This window comes from Euprymna scolopes, chromosome 15 (assembly GCF_053919585.1).
Source record: "Euprymna scolopes isolate OS-2025 chromosome 15, ASM5391958v1, whole genome shotgun sequence".
In the NCBI taxonomy this organism is placed as follows: domain Eukaryota; kingdom Metazoa; phylum Mollusca; class Cephalopoda; order Sepiida; family Sepiolidae; genus Euprymna; species Euprymna scolopes.
The window spans coordinates 109806296-109815924 of record NC_136496.1 but is presented as its reverse complement, the minus strand read 5'-3'; the positions used below and the strand labels follow the sequence as shown (position 1 = coordinate 109815924).

At 34.4% G+C, this 9629-nt stretch overlaps 1 pseudogene; it reads right to left on the bottom strand.

Moving 5' to 3' along the window:
* Positions 1 to 7160: 7160 nt before the first annotated feature.
* LOC145294322 (U2 spliceosomal RNA) lies at positions 7161 to 7298 on the bottom strand (annotated as a pseudogene).
* Positions 7299 to 9629: the final 2331 nt, after the last annotated feature.

Here is a 9629-nt window from a genome sequence, read left to right as displayed (position 1 = left end):
TATTAATAGATACTGTTTTTAGCTTTCTAAGCTTTTCTTTGTCTTTTGGCCAAGATCAAAGTGTAATACCTGTTCCGGCAGATACTGCAAGCAAAGACCATATGTGGGGGTAACCCCACATAACAACGTTAGTCAATGTAGGGCAACCCTTCATACCAATTGTCACTATCCAGCTCCTATTTCCCATCCATCGGGAGCTGGTCCCCTTTTCCCTCCCCCTCCCTCTCTCTCCACATTAAAAAACGGCCTTGTGCCTAATTTGCTCAGTGAGGAAGCAAATAAATACAAGCGTTTCTTGGTCTTTTGGCCAAGATCAAAGTGTAGTATCTTTTCCGGCAGATACTACAAACAAAGACTATATGTATATGGAATACTGTTTCCATATTTGGGCAGGAGCTGCAAAAAACAGCCTATCCTGCCTTGACAGAGTACAAAATAGACTTCGTGGCTTAGAGGGGGATGCCCTTTTCTCTATCCTACAACCTCTCTCGCACAGAAGAGACGTTGCGAGCCTATCCTTGTTTTATCGTTATTTCCATGGCAGGTGCTCGTCTGAACTCCAATCTCTGGTCCCTCCTCGCCAATCTTTCACGAAAAACACCCGTCTAGCCGAATCCACTGTGAAAAATTTCCCCCACTATTTATCTGACCCGAAATCAAAACGTGGATTCCATGAACAAAGCTTCTTTCTTAGAACTGCACGCCTGTAGAACTCTGTTCCGTCTGCCTGCTTCCCACCGGACTACAACTTGGATGTGTTCAAGTCCAATGGTAACAAATTCCTAATGAACCGCCCCTTAAGGAAACATATCATCAAATCTCCACACTAACGTAATATACTTGCAATAACCCTTATTCCTGAGTAGCTTCCGGGCCTTGATAAGTGGTGATCACTGTGTAAAAAAAAATGTGGGAGTAACACCACATATCAGACATTGGTCAATTCATACCAATTGTCACTATCCAGCTCCCATTTCCCACCCATCGGGAGATGGTCCCCTTTTCCCTCCCTCCCCCTCCTCCCTCTCTCCACATTAAAAAACGGCCTTGTGCCTATTTTGCTCAGTGGGGAAGCAAATAAATACAATCTGTTCCGGCAGATACTGCAAGCAAAGACCATATGTGGAGGCAAACCCACATATAAGACCTTGGTCAATGTAGGGGCAACCCTTCATACCAATTGTCACTATTCAGCTCCCCTACTCCCCGGGGAGCTGGTCCCCATTTACCCTTCCCTCCTCACATTAAAAATCGGCCTTGTGCTTAATTTGCTCGATGGGGGAGCAAATAAATGCAGATTTTCTTGGCTTTTTGGGCAAGATCAAAGTGTAGTATCTGTCTGGCAGATACTGCAAGCAAATACCATATGTGGGATCAACTCAACATATAAAACCTTGGTCAATGTAGGGGCAACCCTTCATACCAATTGTCACTATCCAGCTCCCCTACTCCCCGGGGAGTTAGTCCCCATTTCCACTTCACTCCTCACATTAAAAATCGGGCTTGTGCCTAATTTGCTCTGTGGAGGAGCAAATGAACACAGCTCTTCTTGGTCAAAAGGCCAAGATCAAAGTGTAGTATCTGTTCTTACTAAATGCTGTACTTATTGTGATATAAAATGGGGGATTACTTTTCTGTATTAATTTTATGTAAAATGATCACCCACTTTACAACCAGTCAGTCTCAAAGCCATTCGAGTCATTCTCCAGATCATTCCAGTTGTTTTTGAAGGATTCCAGTTATTTTTTAAGCATTCAAGTCATTCTTAAGGTCATTCAATTCATCCTTAAGTTCATTAAAGTCATTCTAAGTAATTTACTTTTTATTTATTCAAGTCATTTTAGCCCATTTTTCACTCATTTTAGTTTATTTTTAAGAATTTCATGTCAATCCTACATTCACGAATTCATTCATTACACGAGAGCACGCGACTAATGGCTATCGGCGTTGTTTTTTTTAAATATCAGGTCAATTCATATGAGTTAAGACATTCAAACTGTACCTTAACACTTTCGCCGTTTTTGGCAAGCAAGTTTTTTTTTTTTCAGAATTGGAAAATAGATTGTCTCTTCAATATGCTTAAGCGATTGATGGTGGTATTTCGTTATGGTTCCAAACGCATCAATTACAAAGGGAATCATTTTCTTTTACATTTCCATGATCTAACAAATTCCCATTTTAGATTTTCTTTTATTTTGTGTCTTTTTTCCTACATTTCTGGTATTGAAATGGAAGGCTATATCAATGATTGAGAAGAGAACTTTGTCAGGTTTGAAATATTCATTATTATTATCTATACATTAATACGATAGCGTGTGTGTTATTTTCTGTGTCACGCTTAAATCCGGGTCGTTGGATTGTTATGTACTTCCATTTCTTGTAATAAATAATTTTACCAAGAATTCTTCATTAGTTTTGGTTTTGGTTTCTATTGTAGCTGAAGGAACTAAAGTTACACACACACACACACACACACATAAGTTTGGGTTTCGGTTTTGATTCAAGCTGATGAACCCAAATCACATAGATAGATTTTTTTTTTTTTTTTAAATTGCAACTTTATAATATATAAAAATCGATAGAACATAACCTCAATAATAACATATACGAAATTTGCAAGAATTAACATATCATATTTAAGCGTATTTTATGACCTGACTACTGAAATTTTACAGGGAACTGATATGAATATTATTATTATTATTATTATTATTATTATTATTATTATTATTATTATTATTATTATTATTTTTATTATTATTATTCACTAGGAGTTATCCTCACCATAGGTTGTCATCACAGCGACAATATGTTGCGTTCCGTGGAGCTTTAGTGAGAACAAATAGCCACATTTTTCAGTAACATTTGCAAACGGATTTGCGTTATCGCAACAGCCGTTGATTTATTGCTGGCATCGACCATTAGTCATTACAATAATTTTGGTGGCAATAACCATCCCTAAGGTTCTAGTCCGCTTCGCACTTATCCCGTGAAGGTCTGGTTAGTGCTTTCTCTACTCGTCACGACTGTTCTGCGAGGTGCTAGTTGATGCCGACACTACAACTTATAATTTTATCTTGGAGGGGGGTGCTTACATTTATCTGTTTTCCATTTCCTTGGATCCATGTACTGTTTCTGCATCTTGGGTTTTGCTTTTGTTGCAGTTCCTATACGACCAGTTATTTTTTTGTAGAATATGTGTCTTATCTTCTGCATTCAAGGGTATCCTTTATATTTTAGCCATTTTCATTATTGCTAGCCGTTGTATCTTCTCAGCCATACCACTTATTCTAATTTATGTCATTATTTTTTTGAAGGTTTTTCAGGATTGTTCGGTATTGGCCCCCCTATTATTGGTGTTATCTTGGCTTTTTACATCCTCATGTGCCTTTTAACTCTCTTGCCAGTGCTGTGTCTTAGCTTCGCTTCTTTGTCTCCTTGCTATTCACCTTGTGTTCTACTATACCAGCGAAATCTACGATCTGGTAAGATTTTTCCTTCTTCCTCTTCTTCTTCTTCTTCTTCTTCTTCCTCCTCCTCCTCCTCCTCCTCTACTTCTTCGTATGCTTTGTTCACTTACTTGTGTTTTCTCTAGATAACAACTAGCAAAAACAGTAAATGTCTCCTTTTTTCACCAACGAAGATGGGGTTTCTTATTCCATTCCCACAGCTGAAAGATGCGACACAAGAATGGAAGATCAGCATTGAAAGATCAGCGCACAAAAGAGACTGCATTCTCATTCACCAAAATTGTCTGACTAGCCGTGTCGGAATTCTTCAGCAAGAGTGCCCCAAGAGATTGGCACTAAAACTAGCCCTACATTTTCAGTAGGAGTATGCAAAGCTTGAGAGAGCGGAATTCAGTTGACAAAAGCAAGTTCACCAACTCAAAATGTCTCAGACTCTATCGAACCGATTGTTGATGACGTGTCATCGTTTTGCAGGAATAACTCAGGTTTTTCTTGGTTTTTGTTTAGTTTATCTGTATTACGACAAATCAATTCCTTGAAGCTTATTTAACGTTGAAATAAATTATCTATTATACATTGCGTTCGTATTCTGAATAGCCGATACTATAGTAAGATATTGTATCCATTAAAACATACGTTCTTTTTTCATTCATTCATTCATTCATACATTCATTCAGTCATTCAGTCAGTCTTCTTCTTCTTCTTCTTCTTCTTCTTCTTCCTTTCTATTGTCAACACTCTCCTCTTATTATATTCGTCCTGCTTCTACCTCTTAGCCTTAAATTCGCTCTTCCTTACATACATTATATTCACGTTTCATATTTCTAAACTCTTCCATACATTTACTCTCGTTCCAGTGTCTCTTTATTATATACTAGCAGGCTGCCTGGCGTTGCCTAGTCGTAAAATACGCTTTAATATGATATTTTCTATTTATAATTATATTATATTGGACCCAATGTATAGTAATGATTTGAAAAGTAAAAAAAAAAAATCAAACTCCTACGCCACCACCGAAAATCGAAGCCAAAACGTTTAGCTTACAATTTACTCTTTCCTTTTACGTTAAGACATGAGCTATGAAGACATGCTTGCTGCAAGGTTAAAAATTTAAATATGAACCAATAGCTATTACGTTACGCATGTATTCCTAATGCCATCGCTCGACCTTCACCTGACAAATACATTTTTTTAAATTTTCACACTTTTGTACCGATTTTCCCCGGATTAAAACGCATGGGTTCGAATACCTAATGTCTTTAGCCCAACATGTGACAGAGGAGTTTAGTAGGCAATTTTTTTAAAACAAATACATAGACGCATACATAAGTATGTATAGAAAGAGGTTTGTATTTACTATAACTATTTTACGCAAGGAAGTATCAATCATGTAGAAGATCTGCATTAATAGTTAACAAAGGATGATCATTCCAGAAGAAAACTGGAAAAAATTAAGAAGGAATTAATTGAAATGAATGTTTAAAAGAATATGCAAATTAGCTAGATCTTTTGCACGGGTAGTCTAGTGTATATATATATATATGTCACGAAATTGCATTCCATGACATATATATATATATATATATATATACACTAGACTACCCGTGACCCGATGGGGTCAGTATGTTAGATTAGCTATGGAATTAATGTATGACAGTGACACTTCTGACGCAAAGAAAATAGTTTTTTTGTGACATAGCAGAAACATGTCTATGAAAGTATATTAAAATGAAAAAAAGAATATAGATAGATTTCTATGAGTCGATCTGTTTATAATTGTTTATTTTTGAAAAATAATCTTACAGCCATTGAATTATAAATGGTTTGCCATACTTATAGCCAAATGTGCACTGAACAGATACTATAATACTTTAAGTTAAATTCAAATTTTGATATATCTTTTTTAAATGAAATTGTTAGTTGAAAGTACAGAATAGTTAAAAACACTCTCCCCATGTTAAGAATGGCTTTTTAAATAGAAAATGAAAGTAAAATATAACTTTTTAATTTATTTTAAACAAACATTCATGACCCATTGTGTCAAATATTTAATTTATGTTTATAATAAGGCCAATAAAACTAATTAAGACAATGTGGAAATGAATGATGTAAAAAAAAACAGAAAGTATTAACAATTGTTTATTTGAATAATTTAAACACAAAAAAAGCAATTGGGGCGCTGAAAACGTACACAGTAAACAATACGTTTTATTGTGTTGATTATTTATTTGTAAAAAAAACAACATTTTCGGGGTTATTTATTTATGTTGGTAGTGTAGAAGAAAATGTATGAATGCTTTTAAGAAAGGTGTATTAAAAAATGGAGAATAAATTTAAAAAAAGAAGAACGTAGATAAATCGCCGTTGTAAAATGCTCTTGTAGTTGTCAACGGGTCAAAGTTGATTTATTTGTAAGAATATTGCGACAGTATAGTTGTAATACAGAATAGTTGCAAAACACCCTCACCTTTCCCATGTTAAATAATAATTTCTAAATAATAACCCTAATATTTCAGTCCGCAGGTCAAATTCTGCAAAAGTAACAACTTGTGTTTATTTGTTTACGCTGTTATGGGTTTATGTTTATGTACACATGCGCAACCGGAAGTCGTAAACCGGATGTGTGGTTACAACACTCATTACAAGGTCATGTGAGTTTTATAATTATGTAGGTATATATAAATTGTACTTTTCTTTTAAATAAATAGGAAAAATGGTTTTATTAGAAATATCAATACAAAAAAAACCCTCAAATTTATAGGAGTATAAATAAATTCTGTCTATTTCTTTTTTTAAACTCATTTTCGTTTCCTATCTTTTTTCCCTCGTTTTCTATCTCCCCTTTTTCTTCTTATCATCATCACTTGTTTTTAGCTTTCTTCGTTATCTTCTTTTCACTTCTGAAATGTGTTTTATTTTAATTATTCGTCGTTTTATTTCCTCTACGGACCTGTTCTTTTATGCATCAACTTTTTATTATGCTTTCATTTCGGTTTTATTTTTGTTAATGAGTTTCTAGTACAATTTCTTTGCCCTTTCGACTTCTTGTTCTTATTGTTGTTCTTGTTGATGTTGTCGTTGTTGTTGTTTCGTTTTCTTCTATTCTTTATTATTTTTATTATCATTTTTTATTATCAATATTATTAGTAGTAGTATTATACCTCTTTTTCGCCATCTTCACCCTCTTCTATTTATTTTCCTTCTTATTTGCCTTTTTCGTTTCATGTATTTGCTTTTTATTATTACATTTTGTTTTTCGTCTTCTTTTTTCTTCTTCTTTTTAATCACAATCAACTTCTTCTCCCCCTCCTTTTCTTTTTCGTCTTGTTGCCGTTGTTGTTGTTGTTGTTCTTCTTCTTCTTCTTCTTCTTCTTTACAATACACACATATCTTTCTTGTAGGCACCTTTGTCTTCTAAAAACTCTATTATCTCTAACAAGGCCGATAGCCATTAGTCGCGTGCTCTCATGTAATGAATGTAGGATTGACATGAAATTCTTAAAGATAAACTAAAATGACCGAAAAATCGGCTGAAATGACTTAAATAAATAAAAAGTAAATGACTTAGAATGACTTTAATGAACTTAAGAATGAATTGAATGACCTTAAGAATGACTTGAATGCTTAAAGCATAACTGGAATCCTTCAGAAACAACTTGAATGATCTGGAGAATGACTGACTGGTTGTAAAGTGGGTGATCATTTTACATTAAATTAATACAGAAAAGTGATCCCCCACTTTATATCACAAAGTTGCAAACATAAGTACAGCATGTAGTAAGAACAGATACTACACTTTGATCTTGGCCAAAAGGCCAAGAAAAGGGTATTTATTTGCTCCCCCACCGAGCAAATTAGGCACAAGGCCGATTTTTAAAGTGAAGAGTGAAGGGGAAATGGGGACCAACTCCCCGGGGAGTTGGAGAGCTGGATAGTGACAATTGGTATGAAGGGTTTCCCCTACATTGACCAAGGTCTTATATGTGGGGCTGCCCCACAAATGGCCTTTGCTTGCAGTATCTGCAGGAACAGATATTACACTTTGATCTTGACCAAAAGGTCAAGAAAATCTTAAGAAGCTAAGAACGGTATCTATTAATAACATACCTTTTATCTTAACCAAAAAGGCCAAGCACAAATCTGTTACGGACAGACCGACCGACAGACTGACCGAACGACGGAGTGTCTTAGAGAGTCCCTTGCACGCGACTAAGAACCATTCCCCTTCTTTCCTGCTTACCTCGCTTTCTCTAACCGGCTTCTCTTTTTCTATCACGATTTCTTTTCTTTTTCTTGAAACTAAGGAACACGCTCAACCCATTTCTCTCTTTCTTCTTTCCCGTTTTTCTTATTCTCTTCACGCCCTTTCTTTTAATTAAAAAAAGAAAAAAAAAACACCGATATCGATGAACCCCATTGAAATGACAACGTACAAGTGGCCGCCATTTTCTATAGAGCATGCGCAGAAATACTTCTAATTTCTAAACTATCTACAAAGAAAATAAAGCTGAGTCAGATACACGTAAACTGGTGCGCATGCGCATGCCTTCGATTACCGCAACCACAAACAAATTCATATAAAGATAATACAAAAAAAATATTCAAAACATAAAGCCGACAACACATAACACGCTAAGATTTCTTTCTTTCATTTCAAAGAGTTTCAAAATATCCCCAGTCTATCGTGTTGGTCAGGTCGGAAGAAATACACTGATTTAATTAATGACCGTCTTTTCTAAAACTAGCATCTCTTAATTCGTTCGGTTTTAATTCTTAGTTTGTTTTTTTTGTCTTCTAAAAAGATTTTCTCGCAGATTTTGGTGTAATTACGTTTATTAGTTTAAGAAACAGAAGAAATCGGGGTTTCAACTTTTTTTTTAATCGAAAAACTTTATTTGTTTATTCATTGGATCGACAGAATATGTAAAACATGGACACATGTTTACATGGATTTGCTACAATTTTATCGGTTACGTTTGAGTAAATCTTTTTTCTATTTCGTTATTTATTATGATTTTATTAGATTAATCCTGACGAGTATTGACCAATATATATATATATATATATATATATATATATATATATATATATATATATATATATAAGACAAATGCATAGTCAGTTGTAATTATCTCTCCCCACTCTCGATCTCCCACTCTCTCAGTCGCTGTCTGTCGGCCTCTATTTCTCTTTCTCTTTCTCTCTCTCTCTCTTTATATCTATCTATCTATCTATCTATATATATATATATATATATATATATGTGTGTATGTGTGTGTGTGTCTCTGTGTGTGTATCTGTCTCTGATGAGTTGTTTGATGAATTTCCGCTATTCAACGAAACGCGTGTAAGACGTACTATATTAACATATGGATAGAATAATATGACTGTTAAATAAATGTGTCTTCTGATTTTGGAATGATTACTAACGATATATGTGTGTGTGTGTGTGTTCGTGGGTATTTTTGTGTGGAACAGAAGATCTGAAAAAACATCGGTACCATTGGTTTCAAATCCAAATCAAAGGCAGGAGAGAGTACAAAAAAAAAAGAGTACTTAAATTTACAAAAACCCGGTCCCCCTGACGGTGCCCATGTTTTTTCTTTTTTCTGATCTTCTATAACATACATATATAAAAATAAAGCGCACTTATTTTGAATTATCTTTATAATCGAATGCTTTATTGTTTCTTTCTCTACTAAACGTTACATTCGCACAGACACACAAACACATACAGCACACAGACACACAAGCAAACAAGTTGCCTCAAAACTGTTCTGCTCAGGGTACACACAGACACATACACAAAAACGCTATTATTTTATATATATATATATATATATATATATATATATATATATATATATATATAGTAATTTATAAAATATATATGACGATTAAGCTACACTGAATATTCCGCGTTTTATCCACTCTAGGACTCTTCAGGCTTAAGAGTCCTAGAGTGAATGAAACGCGGAATATTCAGTGTAGCTTAATCGCCATATATATTTTATAAATTACTAACTAGTTCTACCTACGTATTGAGCACTTTTGAAGTAAGTACTTAAAGTTTACGCATAAATCTATACTTTCGTATATTAATTTATGTGAGTAAATTAAGTAGTTATATATATATATATATATCGATGTTAAATAATA